Source organism: Centruroides sculpturatus, unplaced genomic scaffold (genome assembly GCF_000671375.1).
Source record: "Centruroides sculpturatus isolate CEXI.00-Female unplaced genomic scaffold, Cexi_2.0 scaffold45, whole genome shotgun sequence".
Lineage (NCBI taxonomy): Eukaryota > Metazoa > Arthropoda > Arachnida > Scorpiones > Buthidae > Centruroides > Centruroides sculpturatus.
In genome coordinates this window covers 552268-576985 of record NW_019384310.1, presented here as the reverse complement: position 1 = coordinate 576985, position 24718 = coordinate 552268, and the positions used below count along the sequence as shown (strand labels likewise).

General features: G+C 29.1%; 1 protein-coding gene across 4 annotated transcripts in view; it reads right to left on the bottom strand.

The window, feature by feature from the left end:
* LOC111621327 (adiponectin receptor protein-like) overlaps positions 1-12548 on the bottom strand; it is a 56279-nt gene extending 43731 nt beyond the window's left edge. Inside the window, exon 1 of one of the 4 annotated variants that reach the window (XM_023363444.1) lies at positions 12528-12548. The gene's annotated coding sequence lies outside the window, so the exon portion shown is untranslated. Of the gene's footprint in view, positions 1-7466; positions 7682-12527 lie in introns of those variants that run through there. The other 3 variants (XM_023363434.1, XM_023363428.1, XM_023363440.1) reach the window with 3 other exon arrangements.
* Between the last annotated feature and the right edge of the window lie 12170 nt (positions 12549-24718).

Here is a 24718-nt window from a genome sequence, read left to right as displayed (position 1 = left end):
AAGAAGACGGATTTTATAAAATAAAAAGCAGTTGAAACTGCATTTTTATGAATAAAAATTTGACAAACTATTTATCGTTTTATGATGAGTAAAATTTTTTCGTCGCGTTCACGGCTTTTAAGTAATGCTTAAACCTTCGAGGCGCGAGGCCCTTCGGACCGCGAGGCCCTTCGGACCGCGAGACATAGGCGGTGGCCCACATCGTTTATGCGTTACGCCGCCCTTGGTCATAGAAATGATGTAATTTGAATATAAATTATTTATAAATACGTATGTCAACTTATATTTTTATTACTATGTAAAATATATTTAAGAGTTTACGACCACTGTACTGGTGAGACGTTGTTGAAACAAAAAAAGTTATGCATTCCATCACGTACATAAATAGTGTCGTAATTCGCCAAGTGCAAATCAGCAAATTCGTAAAATTTCTGTTTATTTTAAACAATCCGGATAATCGAAAATCCTGATAATGGAGGTCCGGATAATGGAGGTTCTACTGTATTTAATTCTTTCTTCCACATCAGTTAGACCAAGTCTGATCTTAGCTACATTGGGTTTATGGTTGTAGGATATACTGCTAAATTTATTTAATAAGAGGTAGAGTTTGTGTATTTCCCTTATAACTTTCTTAAGTAGAGAAGAGGCAGTCATTGTTCATTCTGGTAAATAGTAATCAATTATGGGCTGAAAGTTTGTAAAAAAATGAAAACCTTAATACCAGCTTTGAGGACTGTCTTAAAATACTGCAACAATTGCAAGTGATTTAGCAATCTTTTCAATATGACCTTTAAAGGTCAATTTATTGTCAAAAGACAACTTCCAAATCACTATATGAACTTGCATATTTTACAGTATGTGTATTAATGTAAAGAGGAAGAGAAGAAGATTATGATTTAGTAAAAAGCACATTGCAACAGTTTTAAGAATATTAATTCTTATCTTAGGTTTACCCTGTTCAAAGCTAAAGATGTTTAAAGTCATTTTGGAAGAGATTAAGGTCATGATTTAAAAGTTTAATATCATCAGCATAAACAATAAATTTAGAATTAATGATGTTGAATAAATTATTAATGTATAGAGAGAAGAATAACCCACTTAATATTAATCCTTGCAGAATGCCATTTATTGGAGAAAAAAATTAAGGAATTTGAGATAATTTAAGGTTACCTTAAATTGTCTTGTTATAAAGTAGTGGTTTATCCATGAATGGAAAGCTGGGTTGATATCAAAATAACCTCATAAAACGAAATTTTGATATCAACCCATGCCTTTTATTCGTTTTACAAATAAAAAGGATGTAAGGATGTTAAGGAGTACAGAATCAAAAGCTTGCAAATAATATCGAGATAAACAATATTCTCCTGAATTGTGAAGATAGTTTTGAGAAGATTAGTTTGTGTTGAATGATGATACGTTCTACAATATTAAAGGGGATATAGTGTAGAGGTTATTGGTATATACATTTTTTGATATGAACAAGATTGAATATTTTTAGCATAACCAATGATAAAAGGATGGGTCTACAAACATTTCTGTATTTCTTATGTAATACTTATATTGTAGAAGAATGCTATTGTTTCAGAACACAGCTGCACTGATGTGGAGAAAAGTGTGAATAGTATTACAGCAGAAATAGGTTTGAGTTTAGAAAAAATATGGCAGGTATATGGTCTAGACTAAAATTAGGTTTGAGCTTGCCATTGGTTTCTTTGATATCAGTAAATGATGAACATAACTGTCCTTACTGTCTATTTTTCTCTCCTATGTAAGGGGAACATAAACTATAATTATGATTAACAATTAAAATAGAATGTCTTTCATTTAAACTATCTAAGTATTCAAAAAAACTTTTAAAACCTGAGTAGGTGGGGGAATATCAGTAATATACAACCACCTCATTAGGATTCCTGAGCAATTGAGAAATATGAATAACCCAACTGTTCAAAAAAAAAAAAAAAATTATAGAAATGAGAGGTTATATATTCTTACTGAATGTTGGATAAGTTATTTACAGCAGTAAGTACAAACATTTGTTTTTAACAGATCACATTTCGTAAGAAAATTTTAAGACGTGGAAGAAGACATTTTCAAAACTACTAAGAATCATAAAAGTCAGAATAACTTCTATGATATGAATAAAACCTTAAAAACTGAAGAACATTGTCACAACACTTTCATAAAAATAGTTTTGAGGATTATAGCTTTAAGCATAACTTTGTATTACATATTTATGATTCAAATTTATAGCTTGGATTTGTAGTCTGTAGCTTGGGTTTACTTTAACACCCAGAGACCCAGCCAGACAAAGAATTTGAAAACCATATTCTGAGACATCAGTTAAAAAAAGAAAAAAACATCTAAATAATAAGAATGAAATTAAAACAGAACTGTTATTTTCATCCAGTCATCCTATTTCTGAATAGTTTAACTTAGTTAACCAGTAGTTTCAACTAATTTTATAAAAACAAATTAATTACATAGTTAATTAGTAGTTAAATTACATTGTCTTTTATACTAACTACCTTTTACGTAGTTTGTACTCATCATTAAAAATTAAATTATAAAAAGTTATAAACACATTACTACAGGGTTATTCGCTTGAGACTGAACACTTTACCGAATCAACTGATGGAATTATAATAGAAAATAGAGTCTTTCATTATATTCTTTTTGCTGATGATCTTGTGCTTCTGGCTCCAACAAAGATTTTATTACAAAGGAAAATTAATCAACTCAATAAATTTCTTCAATCACTATATTTAACAATAAATCCGACCAAAACAAAAGTTATAATATTCCGCAATAATTAGAAGGGAAAACAATCAACTTTTTTCAGCTATTCACCTATGTGCAATTATATAATTAAGTTAGTAAAATTGACCAACATTGTCAATGTGACATGTGCTTGGTGACTGTTTGCAAGATTAGCAATGTTGGGGTCAAGATTAGTTAGTTTCAGCCTTAAATCGTCACATAATTCTATATCTAACTTAGTAATCAATAGGATGACTATCACGCCAAAATACTGTATAATAAAATAAAGACACCGAGTTCAGTGTTACATGCATACATTTTTTATCATAAGCACTTTCAACGAACTTATAGTCATCGTCCTCAAGTGATTACCGAAAAATTAAACAGAAATAATCCGATGTAGAATAGAACACATAAAATATAAGTTGAAACTTTGTCAAAGCCATTAAGAACATGAAGCAAATATTTAAATATAATTCGAAAACTGAAAGAGTAGTTAGCCCCGTGAAGTGCGAGCTGGCGCATGCGCAAAACTAGGCTCATGCTATACATATACTGGAGAATGCTAATACTTTCTTAAATGCTTGTATAGCATGACCCATACACTGGGTCACGCTATACAAGCATAGACCCAGATCGAGCATATTGGGTGTTGCAAGTGTCCAAGGTAGTAGTAAGGAGAGATTCCCATATGAAAACGATTTTTCGATCCTTGCAGCTCTTGAGCATAACCACTTGGGACAATAGCGGGTTGTAACCCTGCTCAAGTACTTTTTTTGCGAGCTTGGTGGTATGCCTACCCCTCATAACATTGTCTTGGTGCTCATCAAGGCAGCTGACAAGCATTCTAGTAGTGGCCCCCAATATATCTTGTGTTTACTCCCGTTGCACGATTTTCCAAAGGTACAGCGTAGACCCACGACCTCTCAAGAGTGGAAAATTTGTCTCTATGGTTACAAATAAGTTTGCATAGACTTGGAAGTGGGGCTAGTGGTAGTATAAGATTGCGCCGCTTAAAGATTCTGCAGATATGTATAGAGAGGGGTCCAAGGTATGGCAATAATATTTGTACCTTCGAAAACTCCCTCTTGCTGCATAATGTAGTGCTTTCTTTACCCTATTCAGCACATGCATAAATTTTGCACATGAAAATCCAGCAGTGCGTACTGCCAAACTGATGATGTCTAACTCGATGTTTACCAGCTCTTGCGTACAGGATAGTAAGTAAGCCCTTCTGACAAGAGAAGCAATGGCAGCATTAACATATCGAGAAGGCTGAAAGGCCTCTGCTGGTGTAATGTGCATAGCTATGCTAGATTTGTGATGGACCAAGGATTGAGGACGACGACTATAAGTTCGTCGAAAGTGCTTGCAATAAAAAACACATGCGTGTAACACTGAACTCTGTCTTTATTTTATTATATATCTAACTTATTTCTCTGTTTTGTTAAGATGAAATTAACATAGCTGAAACTAGTTGTTTATTATATTAGTGAATTTTAATTAACTTTTTTCATTGACCCTGATCCAGAATCTACCACTCTCAATGTCATATCGACCAGTTTATGGACCCCTGCATTAGATCATTCCATTTTGAAAATAATAACCAAAAACAACAAAATGCAAGAATGAGAGCACGAATGTGTGGATGGACAGCACAAATATTCAACTCCTTTGATTCAGCACAATTACTGACAAGGTTTGGGAAACAGTAAATACCAAATATTAGTTGCAAGTAAACCAGCCACACTATTCTGCATTGGCCAAATGTTTGCTCAACATTCATGTGTGGAGCTGCCCTAGATGCAAATAGCATCTATGTAGTGAAAAAATATTTAAAGCTGCAAATTCCTTGCACAGTCTACAGAAAAGTCACAATTAGAAAAATTAAATAGTTCCTAAATACAGTTTAAGAAAAAAAAAAAAGAAAAAAACCACAAAATGTGAAGATTGACTCAGTATAAAACAAGATTTAGTTGGCATAAAATATTATAGATTACAATGACTGATAAGAAACATGAAATTTCACATTTTATTGACAAAACAGTTCCTGAAACAGCAAATTTGTATTGCTTAGCTAAATATAAAGATTTATGTATCAAAATTAGAAGTCAACAGCTTATCATCATCTGTAATCCTTTCTGCCACTGGTTATCTTTCACAGTATTTTATATAGCTACTACATCTACTGTAAAGAAGAATGTAAGATTTTCTTAAATGGTAGAAATTTTAAACAATTTTAGCAATGGTAATAATATAAAATCAAAATCTTACATTAATACAAACTTTTGAAGATGTAAAAATTTCTAACATTACAGACAATATCATGTCAGATGATTAGTCCTATAATTAAACTAAGATTAAAAGTAGGATTTAATCTTTTCATAATGAAAAAGATTGAATTATTTGTATAGTCATCTTCAGAATCCTGAAAAAATTAAATACAAAAACATAAGCAAGTGATGTCTTTAAATAATATTTTATCCTTATTCTATGTTCTAGAATCTGAACATGACCATTTATGATGGGTTGAAAACACTTGTTGTAATCTAGTAATAATTTTTCAATCAAGATTTATTTTGAATTATTTATCTAGTTTTATTTGATTTCCCAAGATTATCTCCTCTGCCACTATTTCTATAAGCTTTCTGGAAAAATTTAAATGCACATACAGTATATTGCTCAATTCTCTCAGACATAAATGCATTGAAGAACAAAACACTATGTTTGCATGCAATGATTAAGAATGGCACAAATATAGCTATATTTCATACACACATGCAGAATAAGTAATATTTGGGAGTGAATTATAAAAATCTTTAGGTGTTTGAGAAATAAAATCAATCTGATATACTTTAGTTTACAAAGATAGACTTGAATTACAAAAATCATCAAACCTATCATAGATATTTTATTCCATGTTGCTCCAAATGAAGTGTACATGAATTTATTTAATATCAATAAATATAATGTAAGGCAGTATTAACATATTTGTATAACACTTCAAAAAAATGTATTATTGTCATAGTTAGTTGATTTACAAATAATCTAAAACATAATAATCTATTGCTTTTATTTTATTACTATTAAAAACATGGTCAGAAAAAATTATTATTTTAATTCATATTACAATAAATAAACTCTCATCTTGAACTACATAAAACTTTAAATACCAACAACAATAATTATTCACTTAAAAACCTTTAAATCAATTACACATTCTTAATGTAAACAAAACAATTCGCTTCTTAACAATTGGAAAACTGTCTTACAGAGAAACATGTTTATTCCATTACATCTACAATAAAGGACAGAAGTTGATTTTAGCCAAGACAAAAGGTTTAAAAATATCATTTAGAACATTGATCCTGGGCAATTACAAATGCCAAGTCATTTTAAAGTAAATTTTTGTACAGTTTTTGAACTCGAGAACAGATTTATCAATTTATCATTAATTATTTGAGATATTTGATTTTTATTTTTCTTTATCATTCTGCTTTTAAATCACTTATAATTTTTAGTTAGTATTTGTATACGTGCAGCCGTTCGCGTTTGTACGGCGTTATTAGTTCTAGCTTACGTAAACCACAGTCAAACTTCATTTTTATTTAGCACTATCTTTTTTTTTGGGTCAATTTATATTTAGTATTCATTTAATTACTTTTATTTTACATGTGTTTGTAAGTTAGTTTGACAAGTGTTAGAAAGCCAGTCTTTTCTAATGCTATTGATGTTCCATCCTAAATGCCACCTGTTCTACAAAAACATATTTCATTCTGATGTATAAATAAAATTTTAAACCGTTTAAAGCAAAAAGGTATATTTTTAACTAAATGCGAATTATTTAAACATTTTATTCATTACCGAACTTTAACTCAAATTTATGGTACAACTATTTACAAAGGCCATGATGAAATAAAAAATAGGTTAAAATAACAGATTATTTTCACGCACAACAATTTTAATCAAAGTCGATTTCACAGACTTAAATTATTTAGATCTACGAGTCAAAACGATTTGTCGGACTAAAACCAATTTAAAACCTTATTAAAATTCCAAATTATAACTACCGTAGTTTGAATTGGAGCTTAGAAAGTTTGTTATAATTCTTCCTCTCTTCTTTAGTCTTTCATTTAGCAATTTTATATCAAAATAGCTTTTCAAAAAACACATATGATTCAGTGTTCAAGGAGTCAAACTAAAAAGTAAAATTTAACTAAATTTTAAGAAAAGAATATTTTAAATCAAAAGCTTAATAATTCTTCCACCATCTAGAGCCAACCATATTTTTATATCAAATAGATTTCTAAAGACACAATTATGATGATTTTGCAATAAAAACATAAAAAATAAACTAAATTTAACAAGACTTTTAATGTCCTGGATCAAATCTTAGGTGTCTTTTACACACATTTTAATGTTTATTTTCTCTGTTTTAGTTCTTTTCACACATTTTAATTAAAGGAAAAAAGCGCATTTAATTGAAGGAGAAGCAGCGGGCAGCAGCGAAACTCGAAATTGACATTTATAATAAAATTAATTTATTTTAAATACTTAAGCCACGCAAGTTTGGATATTTAAAGATTAAATCGAGGTATAAATAAGGTAAAAATTGAGGAAAATAAATTATTTATTAAGAAAAATCCTTTAACAAATGGGCCTAGGACTACAAACGGATCAATGAAATGTTTAATGAAAACGACGCTCACCTTTAGTAACTAAGCGCTAATTATTTGAGACGATAAGTCGACTTTTTAATGTATAATTTTCTAAAAAGGAAAACAAAATAATAAGAAAAACCTTTACATCAACCGCAGAACAAATATGCCGACATTTTTATCTCCGTTTCGAAGACGACTCCGTGACGTCAGAGCGATGACGTTTCGGTCACATGAGCGTAACACGCCAACTATCGTGCCAAATGAAAAACAGCTGATTGGAGGAATCCAGTTTGTCAACAAATGTATCGGGAAGAGATAACGTACGAAGCCAGTTGTTTTCATTCAAGGAAAGAGCATAAAAAACTTATTTATAATTGAAAAAAAAAGGCAAAATATTAATTTTATACGTTTATATTTAGTTGGCCTTTCTTTTAAATTAAGCATTTTATACCGTAAATACAAGTAATGATCTATATATATATATATATATATATATATACAGTATATATATATCATAGATTTGGTAGAATTTAATTTTAGTTATTCTATATACATATACATTATACGTGACCTAAAAGTAACTTGTACTTAAATGCAATGTTTTTAATGGTTTAATGACATTAATTTATTATTTTATTACATATATTTAAATAAATTGGAAAATTTAAATGAATTCTAGCTTAAAAAATTAACCGTTTTAAAGATGTTCCGATTAGATAAGAGCCGTTAAATGCGCTTTCGAAAGATAAACAAAATCAGTTTTGTTACACTTAGAGAAAATGACACGGATGCGTGAATAAATGAATGAATTTAGAAATAATCTTTAATTTGTAAGGTCTTAAAAGTATCAAATATTTACTAATTTTCCTTTTATAAATAAGATTTTTCTACATTCTAAGAATATTTCTAGATTAAGGTGCTTAAAAATTATTTTCCACCGGAAATTTCGAGCATTTCCCCCCTAAAGAATCAAGATATTAACCTAAACTGTAGCCTAACCGCAATAGAAACGTAACGTTTAAATGATAACTATAGAAAACCACTGTTGAAACTTTTGCATCTTATTTTAAAATTGCGCAATATATTAACTAATACACAAGGAAAAGTGAAAAAAAAAAAAAAAAAATTCGTGTTTTTAGTTTGTCTTTTGTACGGTATTTGGATAAATGCCAACTGGTTGATTCAAGAAAAGCCTTGTTCGATTCAAGGACACGTTCTACAACTGATACTACATTGCACATATTCAGGTTCAGTCAACAAGGAAAACATGTCTTATGACCTATACAGAGATTGAGCTGATTGGAAACTATTTCTAAGAATCATAGAATTAATCAATAAAATTTTTTCCTTAAAAATAATATATAAGATAAAATTACATATGTATGAGATTTAATTATTAATATTTATATTAAAAAAAATAGTTTTAAGTTACATTTAAAAATTGGTATCAGATAGCAGCTTTACTTCTATAATGTGTTAATCAAATTGTAAACAGGAATGTAAATGAAACTATTTCTATACTAGCCTATATCATTTATAAATTACATATACTTTGATCATTTGTAAGTATTTTTTTGTGTGTTTTTGTGATAAAAACCAATTTAAAAAGAAAATTCTCATATCTTTAACCATTTTTTCAGACAATTGAATAATTCATATATCACCTTCACTATCAATAAAAACAATTGATATATTTCCAAATATTCTTATCGTATAATACATTAATCTCTATAAAGTTCCATTTGATCAGATAATTTCACTAACCTTCAGAAGGTCAGTTTAATATCGGTTTAAAGGATAAATAAGTTACATAATATTTAATATAATAAATTGTTTAAAAATTTAATATATCATATTATAGAACTGATTATTTTTATAATTGTATTAATTATTACACTAGGTTATTAGCTCAGGGTTCAAATTTACAGGAACCTCAAAAACATTGTTACAAATTAGCCTATTGACCTCACTTCATTTCCGAGAGTGGTTTAAAAACAACTTTTACAATAGTCTGAACAGAATATTACAATATTAGAAGCTTATATTATTTGCCAGTCGCTAAGAATTGATTATTTTCTTTAATTTAAATCTATGAAAATCAAGTTTATCATTTATTTTATCGTTCAAGAATTCTGTACAGGTACAAAATGTAAAAATTTCCGCTCTATAAGTCAAGCGAAAGTATGTTAAAAAAAAAAAAAGACGGGCACTTGAATAAGTTATGTAAGGTTGGCGTAAAAAATACTAAGAAAAGCGATTAAAATAATAATAAAATATACTAAATATATCATAAATCTTGTTTTATTTTATTACAATCGGTCCGAAAGAAGTGAGACGGGTCCTCGACACTCTCCGAAAGCAATAAAAATAGACCTATATATGAATAAAATCAATAAAAAAAACACAGATTTAGCTCTACTTATCGAAAGAAATTTTAATATTTATCAAGTTATTCGCATAAAAGACTAAATTTAGGAGCTTTTCTATAATCAAAACCTCCAGAATTTAATCATTTATGAAACCGGGACCAAACGCCCTACTAATTATCTTCCGGGCCTAGGACATCTTGGAGGTCGAAAGAGGCCCGTACCATTTAGGTTGAAGCCCACTACATTAAAAGATATTTTAAAAAAAAACGCTAAAAATTCGTTATATTTATAGTAAATATAATAAAAAAATGATTATTTTTAATAAATGTTTTTGAGGCCCTCTAAATATGAGATCCGGGCCTCTGTAATAAGGCTTATTTGNTGTGAAAAAAAAAAAAGACGGGCACTTGAATAAGTTATGTAAGGTTGGCGTAAAAAATACTAAGAAAAGCGATTAAAATAATAATAAAATATACTAAATATATCATAAATCTTGTTTTATTTTATTACAATCGGTCCGAAAGAAGTGAGACGGGTCCTCGACACTCTCCGAAAGCAATAAAAATAGACCTATATATGAATAAAATCAATAAAAAAAACACAGATTTAGCTCTACTTATCGAAAGAAATTTTAATATTTATCAAGTTATTCGCATAAAAGACTAAATTTAGGAGCTTTTCTATAATCAAAACCTCCAGAATTTAATCATTTATGAAACCCGGACTAAACGCCCTACTAATTATCTTCCGGGCCTAGGACATCTCGGAGGTCGAAAGAGGCCCGTACCATTTAGGTTGAAGCCCACTACATTAAAAGATATAAAAAAACGCTGAAAATTCGTTCTATTTATAGTAAATATAATAAAAAAAATGATTATTTTTAATAAATGTTTTTGAGGCCCTCTAAATATGAGATCCGGGCCTCTGTAATAAGGATTATTTGAGCCCGAATACAATTTATTTAATAAAAATTGTTATTCTGCTTCCTTATACCGAATGTAAAGATAATTTTTTCACTGTAAGTATTCAACTAAATTATTAAAGAATCGTTGAAGGTCGGCATTTACGTCACGGAAAATACTTTTATGATAAAATGTAGTCGAAAAAATTGTATAGAAGCTGTAAAGTACTTAAGAAAAATTGAATTGTACGTTTCTTTTTATTTACACAAAATATACGCATTGTGTATTAAAATAAAGGAAGAAAAATAAAAAAAAAATATATTTAAATTAAAATATATTCTCTCAACTCCTTATTTATTAACAAATATATTAATTTTCATAATTTACAACTTAATTAAAATTAATAAATAAGTTTAAATATCATATAACGTCTTGTTATATTAACATTTCCAAGCTTTAAATTCTGTTAAAACTATGATCTAATATATAACTTCAACCTTTACCTTACTAGAAGACTATAATATTAACATATAAAGCATTTAGGAAGTCGCGATCTACCGGTTGAAAGACTGGTGTATTAAATAGTTAAATCATTTATAATTTAAAACAAATCAATTTAGTAACATAAAATTTTTGTGTGTCATGAATCTGAAAATCTATTTTTTAAAATGCAAATTTATTTATAAATATAAATAAGTTAATAAAATTTTTATTCTTATTTTTTAAAAACAATTAGTATTCTCTATATATGTATAATAAAAGGGTTGTTATTTTTATTACATAAATTGCTTTAACAATTTATATACAATTTAAATTTATAAATTATATAATATATTTAAATATATTAATAATCTAAAGTGAAAAAATTAAGTTTAATATTCAAATAAAGAGTATTTTAAGTAATTTTAATAATAGAATCTGTGTTAAGGTTAAAGGGAATTTTAAGAAATAATACACCTACAATGATTTATTAATAAATGCAAATTATTTATATTATAGAATATTTAATTATGGATTTAAATTTCTCATAATTTTAAACATATTAAATTACTGAAATTAATTAAATTTACATAAAATCTTAACTAAAGATAAATCTCTTTCATAAAGTAAAAGTATCATGTCCAACTCGCTGGCCTTAGGCTTTATCTATTGTTTATTTTTCACTTATTTATCTGCAAATACGTCAGTAAATGGCAATAAATTGATTCTTAACGAAAATATATCGAGTAAAATCGATCAACAGCCACACGATTCGTCTAAAATTAAAGATATTTCCAATGAAAGTTCAATCGATTTAGCCGATGGTACGTACTCGATTATTTAAATATTATTAAATATTTAAGTTAATTAATATTTAGAAAAGTTTTAAAAGTTGATTAAAAAGTTTTTATTATTATTAAATATAAATATTTATTAACGCGAAAAACTTTCCAGCGTTAATTCATTAAATTATACTTTAATTATTAAGCTATAAAGTTACATATAAATGCTATAAAATTTTAGCTCGATGTTGTCTTAAAAGCTGATTTTAAGATAAATTTTTTTTTTGTTTTATGCCCAAAATTTAGTTAAAATTTTCACCAATTTATCCCTATAAAAGATTATATATAAAATTAATTATTAACGTCTGAACGAGCTAAATATAACAGAAATTTCTTTTTTTACTTTATTCTAAGAAATGGAAAATTTCCGTTTGTTTTATTCTTTTTAAAAGACAGATAACATCGTAAATTTCTAAAATTATTAAAGCTTTGTAGATTAGATTATTGTTTAAATACTAAAAAGTCAGTTAATTCAATAAAATAGAGTTGGTAAACAGTTGCCGCGATAGTTCGCACCTTTTTAGGTATTACTCCATGCTTCAGACAAGAGGAATTGCAGCTGTCTTTTATGTAAGTTTATATAATATAACTTAGCTAGCACCGGATTTCGAGTATCGATAAGAGAGTATTTATACGTTCTGAGGCCTCCAAAGGCGCCATGTCTTAGAATTTCCGGTGATAAAACTGTTCATAAATTATTGTGAAATAATTTTCTCTCGTTTTCTTCATTTCGTAACACAATTAACGTTATGAATTTATTTTAAAATGTAAAATGATTAATAAAATTATAATAATTTAGATATAGTTTAGTTAATGTCTCACGCTCTTAAATTTATTATTTGATGGACGAGGAAGATCTCTTGAATGTTTCAACTTTAAATCCAGTCCTGTTATTCCATAAAATGCATTGAATATCGAGCAAAGAAAGGTCAAAATCTAATATTAGACCTATNCCTTATTTATTAACAAATATATTAATTTTCATAATTTACAACTTAATTAAAATTAATAAATAAGTTTAAATATCATATAACGTCTTGTTATATTAACATTTCCAAGCTTTAAATTCTGTTAAAACTATGATCTAATATATAACTTCAACCTTTACCTTACTAGAAGACTATAATATTAACATATAAAGCATTTAGGAAGTCGCGATCTACCGGTTGAAAGACTGGTGTATTAAATAGTTAAATCATTTATAATTTAAAACAAATCAATTTAGTAACATAAAATTTTTGTGTGTCATGAATCTGAAAATCTATTTTTTAAAATGCAAATTTATTTATAAATATAAATAAGTTAATAAAATTTTTATTCTTATTTTTTAAAAACAATTAGTATTCTCTATATATGTATAATAAAAGGGTTGTTATTTTTATTACATAAATTGCTTTAACAATTTATATACAATTTAAATTTATAAATTATATAATATATTTAAATATATTAATAATCTAAAGTGAAAAAATTAAGTTTAATATTCAAATAAAGAGTATTTTAAGTAATTTTAATAATAGAATCTGTGTTAAGGTTAAAGGGAATTTTAAGAAATAATACACCTACAATGATTTATTAATAAATGCAAATTATTTATATTATAGAATATTTAATTATGGATTTAAATTTCTCATAATTTTAAACATATTAAATTACTGAAATTAATTAAATTTACATAAAATCTTAACTAAAGATAAATCTCTTTCATAAAGTAAAAGTATCATGTCCAACTCGCTGGCCTTAGGCTTTATCTATTGTTTATTTTTCACTTATTTATCTGCAAATACGTCAGTAAATGGCAATAAATTGATTCTTAACGAAAATATATCGAGTAAAATCGATCAACAGCCACACGATTCGTCTAAAATTAAAGATATTTCCAATGAAAGTTCAATCGATTTAGCCGATGGTACGTACTCGATTATTTAAATATTATTAAATATTTAAGTTAATTAATATTTAGAAAAGTTTTAAAAGTTGATTAAAAAGTTTTTATTATTATTAAATATAAATATTTATTAACGCGAAAAACTTTCCAGCGTTAATTCATTAAATTATACTTTAATTATTAAGCTATAAAGTTACATATAAATGCTATAAAATTTTAGCTCGATGTTGTCTTAAAAGCTGATTTTAAGATAAATTTTTTTTTTGTTTTATGCCCAAAATTTAGTTAAAATTTTCACCAATTTATCCCTATAAAAGATTATATATAAAATTAATTATTAACGTCTGAACGAGCTAAATATAACAGAAATTTCTTTTTTTACTTTATTCTAAGAAATGGAAAATTTCCGTTTGTTTTATTCTTTTTAAAAGACAGATAACATCGTAAATTTCTAAAATTATTAAAGCTTTGTAGATTAGATTATTGTTTAAATACTAAAAAGTCAGTTAATTCAATAAAATAGAGTTGGTAAACAGTTGCCGCGATAGTTCGCACCTTTTTAGGTATTACTCCATGCTTCAGACAAGAGGAATTGCAGCTGTCTTTTATGTAAGTTTATATAATATAACTTAGCTAGCACCGGATTTCGAGTATCGATAAGAGAGTATTTATACGTTCTGAGGCCTCCAAAGGCGCCATGTCTTAGAATTTCCGGTGATAAAACTGTTCATAAATTATTGTGAAATAATTTTCTCTCGTTTTCTTCATTTCGTAACACAATTAACGTTATGAATTTATTTTAAAATGTAAAATGATTAATAAAATTATAATAATTTAGATATAGTTTAGTTAATGTCTCACGCTCTTAAATTTATTATTTGATGGACGAGGAAGATCTCTTGAATGTTTCAACTTTAAATCCAGTCCTGTTATTCCATAAAATGCATTGAATATCGAGCAAAGAAAGGTCAAAATCTAATATTAGACCTATATAAAACTTTTTAAAAAATTATTAATGTATCTTAAATATTTTAATTATTTTTTGAATGAAAAATGCTTATTCATATATCCGGAATTAAATTTAATATTTTATGTGTCGTCACGCTAGTTTAAATCATGTAATTTCAGTCATTTAATGGTTTTTATAATGGTTATATGCCAACAAATAACTCAGTTAATTTAGTTAATTATCTGAATAATTAATTATTAATAATTGTTATTAATCTAATAGAAAATTCAGTTATTTATAATTTAAACAAATTAAAAATGTCCAAAAAAATCTAATCAATAGTAGCCTATATTTGAAGTCTGATTTACACGAACTACAGTTTAAAGCCTCATACTATAAGGATTATCTTAGGCCCTCACGCTTTTATATTTATTATTATTTTATGGGGAAAGGGCCTTATATATGTTATAGCTTAAGACCTCGACGAATCTAAATCCGATCTTATATATTTATAACAGAATGAAGTTTTATTTTTAAATTTCAATGTTATTATTGTCGAACAATCACGTACAAAGAACGGTATTGAATTAATTAATTATTTATTCTTTAATTTTTTGCAGAATTTAGCGCAGGAACCGGGCCAGACTTTTGGAAAGGCTTCATAAACGGAATGGATCTTATCTTACAAATTTTGTTCCAGTGACAATTGAATCGACAGTGATTACTTGTAGTAAAATTAAAAAAAAATATACCGAAATTTTATTTTATTTACAATGATTACATCACTTCTACAGAAAGTAGAACACGAGACAACCTTCACCCACTCTTCAGTCTGGGAGTAAAGCCGCCAGGCGTCGTAGTTGTAAACATAACAACCGTTACATCATCATCTGTCGTAGACAAAATTCGTTAACTGCCAATTTCATTTCCTTGAATTTGATTCGCAGGTTGGAAAAAATCGTCATGACTTAAATGTCCGAAACTTTAAAAAATTATATAAAATTGAAAATGAATTTATAACTGTTAAAAAAATCGTAATGGATAAAAAANACTTGTAGTAAAATTAAAAAAAAATATATATGTTTTTATAAATAAATCTCTCTTCCCAAGCTCCTAAATCAGTTCTGAATTCTCCACCTCCTCCTCCTCTTAAGCTCCTAATTCTTGTTTACGAGATGCTAATTATACAGAGTGACCCAAAACTCAGTCAGCCGAAAGCTAAGCACTTAAAATAATTGTCAAATTCATTTGTAATATAAACGTTAGACAGAAATATTGAATCAGTTTTTATGACTAAACTGGAAATAAATTTGACGTAAGCTTTCAACTGGGGAAAAAAATGAAATCACTATTTCAGTGTAAGTCGAAGGATAGAAAATAAAAGAAAATCTAAAACGTAGAATTTCATTTAAATTTATTTTGAAGAAGGAAATTACAATATACAAAAAAACGTTCGCTTGTAGAAATGGTATTACATATGCACATAATAAGCCGGGGGATGATATAAATATTATAATGTGAAGCTGGAAGCAAAATGGTTGAATATAAAACACTGTGAAAGTACAAATATTTAAGAACATCAGAAATATTTTTAGTAAAAATCTAATATCATCCTTCACAAAAACATTTCAGAGTAAAAAATTTCGGGTTTAATATTATTGTTTATTGTTATTATTGTTGCATCAAGACAGGTCAGGTCATTCGATGTTTTGAGGCATTCATTATATTCAAAAGAACTTCTAAAATTCTATTTTTTAAATAATAAAATTTGATAAAGTATAAAGGTTTTTTCCTTAATTCACAAGAAATGCACGGGAATGAAATAATTTCTAACATTTGTTTCTTGAGGCCCGAGCCAAATGGTCTTATTGATGGTTGACCCACCAGTGACCAAGCGGTTCCGTTCCGAGTTCGGTCGTGGGTTCGCGCCTGGCTGGCCACGTGGAGTTTTCCGGGTTTTCTCTACGTTTGTACCCTTAAAAAAGGAAGGCATTCCCTCTCGGCAGATCGCCCAAGTGTTGCGTTGTCATAATTTAACAAACAAACAAAAACTTACTGGTCCCTCGGCGATAAGACTATCAGGAATCAAACTTTAAAGCATTTTTAATGTATAGAAGTTCACAAAGCACTCATTTAGTAGATTCGTGACACGCATATATTTATATTTAAAAAATACATAGATCTATACAATTAGGACCGAATTTAGCATACAAATCCAGGGATGTCGGAGTCGGGAGCCGAGAAGTCGAATCTTTTTATGGGAGTCGGAGTCGATTTTAAAAAATACCAACTCGGGAGTGTGTATTTTTCTGCCGACTTCCCTACCTGTACAAACTTTTCTTCCTCGAGCTGTAGCTTGTTTGCTGGTGCAATATCCGGCCCCGTATTTAATCACCGATTGCGATATGATACGAAATACGCTTTGTTAAAATAATAATGTCAAACATCTCCAAAATCTCCTATTTAAAAAACTCCAGCAACGAGTGGCGTAACTTTCCTGGCCAAACTTTAAAAAGTGTGTGGCACCATTTGTTTTGAGATTTTATTTAAAAAATTTTTTTATATTATTAATTATTATAAAATGGCAAAAAGTTTAATTTTGTGGGTAGAGACGAGTTTTATAAAATAACTTTAAATGTAGTAACGAGTAAAATCTTCATTAAATCCGACCCCACTAGAGATATGACACAATCCCCCACTTCCTCGACCTTTAAATTAACCGCTAAAATTTAATAGTCTCAATCTTCCTAATACAAAAACCTCCCTGCAAAATTTCAGAAATTTTCGACAAAGGACACGGGAGTTATTAAGCTTCAAAGTGGGTGAGGAAAATCGCGCCTTCCCTATATACTAAGCATCCACACTTACAGAAAAACCCCAAATTCTTGTATTTCTCGACGTTTCGATGGTCATTTTTCATCTAACGCCTGTCACACTTCTTTTTGTTATAGGACATAAAATGCGGGAAAGTAAAAAGTGATTCAAGAAATTACAGCCACATTGTAAAATTCTTTCCGTACTACGGATATTAATTAAGAAGGCCTGGATCGCACAGAGCGGCAGACTGACATCTTTATCGCCTTGGGAGACCCAGAATCAAATCTAGACTGATCTCGAGCTTGCCAGTGGTAGAGTGGATAAAACCATTGAAGACCGATGGTCGCGGTTAGGCCAACGGGTTGGCCACGTAGATTTTTCTGGGTTTTCTTTACGTTAGTAACATCTAAATAGGGGACAGTTTCCATTAAAAAAACCTCTCGGGAGGCATCGTCTTAGGTAGATCGCTCGTGTGTCGTGTTGCCGTATACTAACAAACCAAACCAAATCGAAATAACCCGAAGAATTTTTCAAGGGCGGTCAGTCCCAGATAAGTCAGGCCTCGTCTCTCTCCACTCGACCGCCTCCATTTGAGTCTAGCAGAATCCACTAGGGATACGGAAAAAAGGCCTCAATGTCCACAAGGCGAAGTCAAAAAATAAATAAATCTGGTTTTCTGGAAGTATTTTCCTTGTTTATCGAATCTTATATCTAATAAAAAATTATTTTAAATGAATAATAATTGTTATTGAATATTATTATAATTCATTATTTGTCGTTTAATTTTCGAAAAAAAAACATTCTAAGAATTCCGAGATTTGAATTTAGTCATCATTTCTCCGAGTTCTGAGTTATAAACTAATGCCATCTTTTAGAGAATTATCGAATTACGCGTTTACATATATAACATGGTAAGTGACGTGGAAAGGTGTTTAGCGGGACCGTCCAGGGCTCGTATGGAGCACGAGAGAAACGATTCCTTTTGCTATTCAGCAGGCCCTTTTGCCATATATTTTGAATAAACGAAATACGCAGAATGTTTTTTTTTATTAATAAAAATAGCTTGTAAATATGCTTGTAAAATAGCATTAATTTCATAGGGTTACGAGCAACTACGAGTCCGAAGTTTTCTCCGGACCAGCTTCCATCTGGACGGCCCTGTTCAGTATTTAGATATCGAGAACGGTTCTTAACAGACGGTCTCCTATTTCGTGTCGAATACAGGGACAGCGCTAAAAGCATTGCGCTCCGAAAGTTTTATTTATTTATTTATTTGTCGTTTTTAAGAAAATAAACTACGATCTCAAAATAAATTAAAATAAATTTTTAGTGTGTTAAATTAATTAGAAAAATTAAAATAAAATAATAAATTAAGATTAAAATGATTACAATATTTTAATCTTAATTAATTTAGATTTCGAAGCTTATAAAATAATATTTTACTAATAATCTATAACAACTTTTGCTGTTAGAATATTAATACTGTATATAGAAAAATAATTCAATACATTTTATTTAATGTTTTTCGCTCTTTCCGCCCCTGTAGGCACTATGATGGTTTTTTTCAAACCCAGCGTAGGCTCGGCTAGGCTCATAATGGAGAGACCCGGTGGTAAGGACCTGGGTCCGACGTATTCGGCTAGAACCGGCTCCCGAAAAATTCCTGGGATTTTTTGCCCCATCCGGATTCGTTCTTGTGTTCTCGGAATGGAAGGCTGATAACTTAATCGTTCGATCATCCGCCCGTTAGATTATCCCATTATACTGTAGTATACTGTATAACCGGACTCTCCTGCTTACTTTTACAATACTTTTCAACTAATGAACGGGTGCTTAATATATGCGGGATCAGTCTCCTTTTAATTAAAAGAACCTCGGATGGTGTTATCTTCGAACCCATCTTTAAATTAATGATCTACCATTGGTGAATGTTGCTCTCGCAGAGTCCCACACGCCAAAAAGTTGGTAACTCGATGTTTTCTTAATAACGCATACAAGAAAATGTAAACGGTAGAGCTTGCTGTTTAAGGGATGGCTGAGGCGTCAGCCTACTGCTCGCTCCAGGGATTCGGAATCTGATCTGGCATATAACTCCCAGAAATTTTTTTCATGGGCGGAAAAACTAGAACTAAAACTAGTATTGAAAATTTTTTATTAGATAAACGAGACTATTAATAGATAATTATAAACAAAATGAAATTATTTTATTTGCGTCAATCTATGGAAAGCAGAGTGAAACAATGATGGAGCGAATGTTTCAAACGATATTCGAGAGAATGGAGTGGATCGATGGGATAAGGCAATGCAACATATGTATGATCTGCCAAAGGGAGTGCTTTCCAATAGAACATTCTATGAGAAGGCCCTATTAACTTCCTGGTCCCTATTTAGGTGGTAGATACGCGAGGATAACATTATAAATATAAGAAATCGCAATGCAAAATTAAACTTGGAAAATCGCATCGAAAATTAATAAAGATAGGTTCACGACGTTCAAATAGCGAACAACTGAACTTCTGAATTTCGTAAGATTTCGTATTGCTACATACTAAATTCGTAGTTCAATTTATCGTCGAAGAAAATTAAATGTCTATAATTAATAGAAAGACGCACTATATTTAGGAATATACTTCCATATTTTGGAACTTAATTCATAGTTTAACTATAATACGAATAAATTTTTGACGAATTTGATGTAATTGGAAAGAGCGATCCGAACCAACGGCTAAATTTAATATAAAAACGTATAATTCACTCTATACATAAAATACCAAGCTTAAAATCATCACAAAACAAATAGAATGCGCTACTATTACAAGAAGAAAGTAAATAAAAATAATAGCCGAATTCGAATGCAAGTTACCATCGAGCCGGCATTGACCATTTTCCTAAATCTCTTCGATTTAACCAGTGGAGCATGAGCAATGTTGGCCAATATCCCTAAACCAAACACGTTTCTTCGAAAAGGGGGAAAAAGTTTTTAAGTCACTTCCGAAGATATATCATGTTTTATAAATATTAATAGGTAGCGGTGTGTGACTAGAGCAGTGTTTCCCAACGTGGGGCAATTCGAAAATGGACTCGTCCAGAGTTTAAGTTAACCGTATGGCCGCTGTATATGTTAGGGGGCAAAAGAAGTTTAGAAAGGCTTAGGTTGGACATAGCACAAAAAAGGCTGGGAAATACTGGTCTAAGGAGTCATTGTATAGCCGAAATTGGTTAAGATTTACCTAATAGTCCTTTCTACAAAGTTTTGAACACCTCTTTACCTACAATAAAACTATATATATGCCCTATATATATTAAATTCTTTCCGCCCTTTGGGTACCGAGTGGGCATGTTTTAGGAATGGCCAGACATATTAGGATGGACCATCCCCGATGAATTCCTAGAGTTTTGCGACTCTTCCGGACTCGATTCCGGGACCTCCAGAAGTGTAAGCGATTGACCATCGGGCCCTGTTTATTAACGATTAAAAAATTTTGCACTTTGTAAAAGATTTTTTTATAATTCTTATTTGTTATAGTGAATGACTTTTAATATTTTTCGAAATGTCATTTAAATTTTTGAAGTAAAGTTTTCAGAAATTATAATTTATTTTCCAATAAATGTCAAATCCTTCTACAGTAACAAAAATTGTTAACAATAGACAAAATATTCTTTTACGAAACAAAGTATTTGCGATTATTGCGGACAATTGTATTGTTAATTTAGGAGCTTCTCGACGAAGTAAAAAGTAAGACGTTTTAAAAATATTTTATTAATTTGTTCTATATTTATCCGATATTTCTATAGAAGTTTCTTTTTAATTCTTAACATAATGATTAAATCGAACATACTCTAATGTAAATTATAATTTATATTCGATTGAATGTCGAGGGAATGCAGTAAAAATGAATTCTGCGAAACAAGTTTCGGTTTGTTTGTTTGATCCAAAATCTGTAGATTTTTAAATTCGACTGATATTTTTATTTGGCTCTTACCGACCTTTGAGTTTTTACTGGTGTTTTTACTGGTTGTTTGCGATAGTTTACTTGTTGTTTTCTTTCAATAGTTTATATTTTTTTATGACATTTATTTAGTTACAATATATGAATTTAATTATAAATCAAATATATCTATATATTATACTTATATAGTATGTGTTATATAGTAATATATTTTAATATACAAATATGTTGTTATGAATTATTTATGTTTTGAAAGTAATTCTATATTCGTTGCTATATTTAATTATGAATGAGAAATTTGTACAGAGAGTTTCGATAAGAACAATTAATTGAAGTGACAAGCATCGATTTGTTTATGAAATGATTTCAGTTTACGGAATAAATCGAATAGCAACGAATATCCAGTTTTATTCTCTGATTGTTTCTCTGTCAAGCAATCAGGGCCAGTTTCTGAAAACTAAAAAACTACCACAAAATGGGTGTCGCCTTGACGCGGCTTTGCGGCTTAATGTGCGAACATTTTATTTAAGTTTTAAAGATAAAATTTTCCACAGACTAAGTACACCCGACAGAAATTTTGTTTATTAGAAGTCGAGTGTAAGAATGAATGGTAGATGCAAACTGTTTACAGAAGCCAATGATGATTTAACTTATTTTTACATTCATTCTTAAACTTTCAGCAAAATTCCCGTGACTGGTCCGAGTTTTTTGAAATTCAAAAATTTTTAGGATTATCTGAAACTCTGTTGTTAATTATTGGCAAAATCTTACATACTAACGGGATAGGATGTTTTCTGCACGACAGTGTACCTACGTGACAGGTGACAATATTCATTTTTTAGTTTTGATCTCGTAAGTGGTCAAAAGTAACGCTGTGTTGTGTAAACAAAATGAAATATGTATCAGTTGATCAAAGCTAGAGATGTGTTAAACATATACTATTATTTTATCCTTCATAATTCGCTTTATACTAGCTAAGAAAGCACAAGTTTATAGGCTACTAGCATTTCGAGTCGATTTGTCAAAGCCCACTCATATAGGTTAATTCTAAACAGGCTGTCTGGATGTCGGGTCCGGTCCTTTACTACTCGACCGCTCCAGTTACGTGCCTGGCTGTAGGGGTCGCGTAAATATGTTGCCATCAATTTGAAGTCCTTTTTTGACTACCTCTCACTCCCGTTACATTTTGCCATCAAATTTTAGACATTCCCCCATAGTAATGTTGGGTTTGATCCGTCATCCCGATGATAAAATCAAGCAGTTAGTTACAGACGTTTGGATCTACTGTACTGTACATTAATTTATTGAAATTTTCTGCCAGGGCGAGATTAATTTTAAATAAACTGAATGTCCAGAAAGAAAGAGAAGAGGCCAAAGATGTTTGGAATATAAGCAAAGAAAATGAAAATACTGTCAGAAAAATCACATTCTAAAGCATCTGTAGGAATGATAATTCATATCCTGCTGCCTGAGGATGAGATTCCAGATCCATTATTGTTGTTATGGAAGAAACTAGTCAAGGATTTTATCGATAGGGAACAAGAAATGGGCACCTCAAACAGTTATATTGCAGGAATCAATTTTGTGTCTGTGAACAAAAATCAATATCAATTGACAAAATACCAGACTTTAAGATACTACTCCAGTCTGTTGCTACAACCCAAAATGTTGATACAGGTTAGGGTTCAAAAATGCTCGTGTAAAAAACAGTGTGACAACAAAAGATGTGCTTGTCTAAAAAATAATGTTCTCTGCAATTCCAAATGCCACTCCAGCACTCCTTGTTCTGATAAATAGAAATTATCATAGTTTTACAGCATTTATTACTCTTATTTAATTCCATAATTAATACTGGTTAGTTAATTCATAGAATATTTAGCTATTTCATAGAATAACTAGTTAAACTATGTAATTTTCAATTCATTCCATACTTTACCTAAATCAGGCAGGTATTATATGAAATAACTAGGTATTTTATAGAATAACGGCATTTGATACTTTAACGGTAACATACATGTGAATTACGTATTGTTTATTTAATATTGAAAACTCAAATATTATTAACTTTAATAACTTTTTTTTAAAACAATTTATTAAATTGCAGCTATATACAATAGTTTCTATAATGAGAATTTCTGCTTTTTGTTTTTTTAAAACCAGAAAAGGAAAAAAGTGTATGATACTTTACTCAAATAATATAACATAATTATTTTAATAATAAATGTACAAGGAAATTGTAAAATAATAGCAAATAAAATTTTAATTAAAATTATATTTCTAAACCGAAATTGTTGTTACGGATATAAGCGAATCAATACAGTATTTAAAATACATATCAATATTTTGATATAAATTTAATTATCAGATTAATAAATTCACATAAAACAATTCTAATTTGAAAATTTCGTATAAAGAGATGTATATTTTTGTGTAATGATCAGCAAATTTTTAAATATCAATATAATAATATCAAATATGTAAATCATTTATAATTTGATACGCACGGTTAATGTAAATACGATATTAAATGGAGTGATGTCAAATTGTTTTATTTAATTAATTGCTTTAGTGTACATTTGCAAAGATTAGTTTTACGGGAGTTCATCAGTATATTTTTCTGTTTAATACTTAAAATCAGATTTCACTTTGAAACGATATTTGTTAAATTTTAATAAAAATCAGATATAATTTATTAAATTTTCTGTTGTATTCTGTTAATTACATATTCAATATTTGTTTCAAGGTGTTTTGCTATTGCACATGTACTGTACTTTAATTATGTAAAATAAAAATTAATAAAAATTTCACCAAATTTTATACAAATGTTAATTATTTTTATAAAAGTAAAATAAACATTTATTACTATGGAATTGGATATATATATATATATGCATATACTATGTTAAGAATAAAAATATTGAGCCTAACTCTTCATTTCAACATTAAAACATAACTGATTAACTTAGTACCCTTAGCTAGATGATACAAAATAATCAGTTTCTATTACAATGTACAGTCGACCCCCCTATAACACTGTTGATTATTACGTTTTATATGAATTCCATGTTGTACGAGTCACTTAGATCTTACAAATACGTGANAG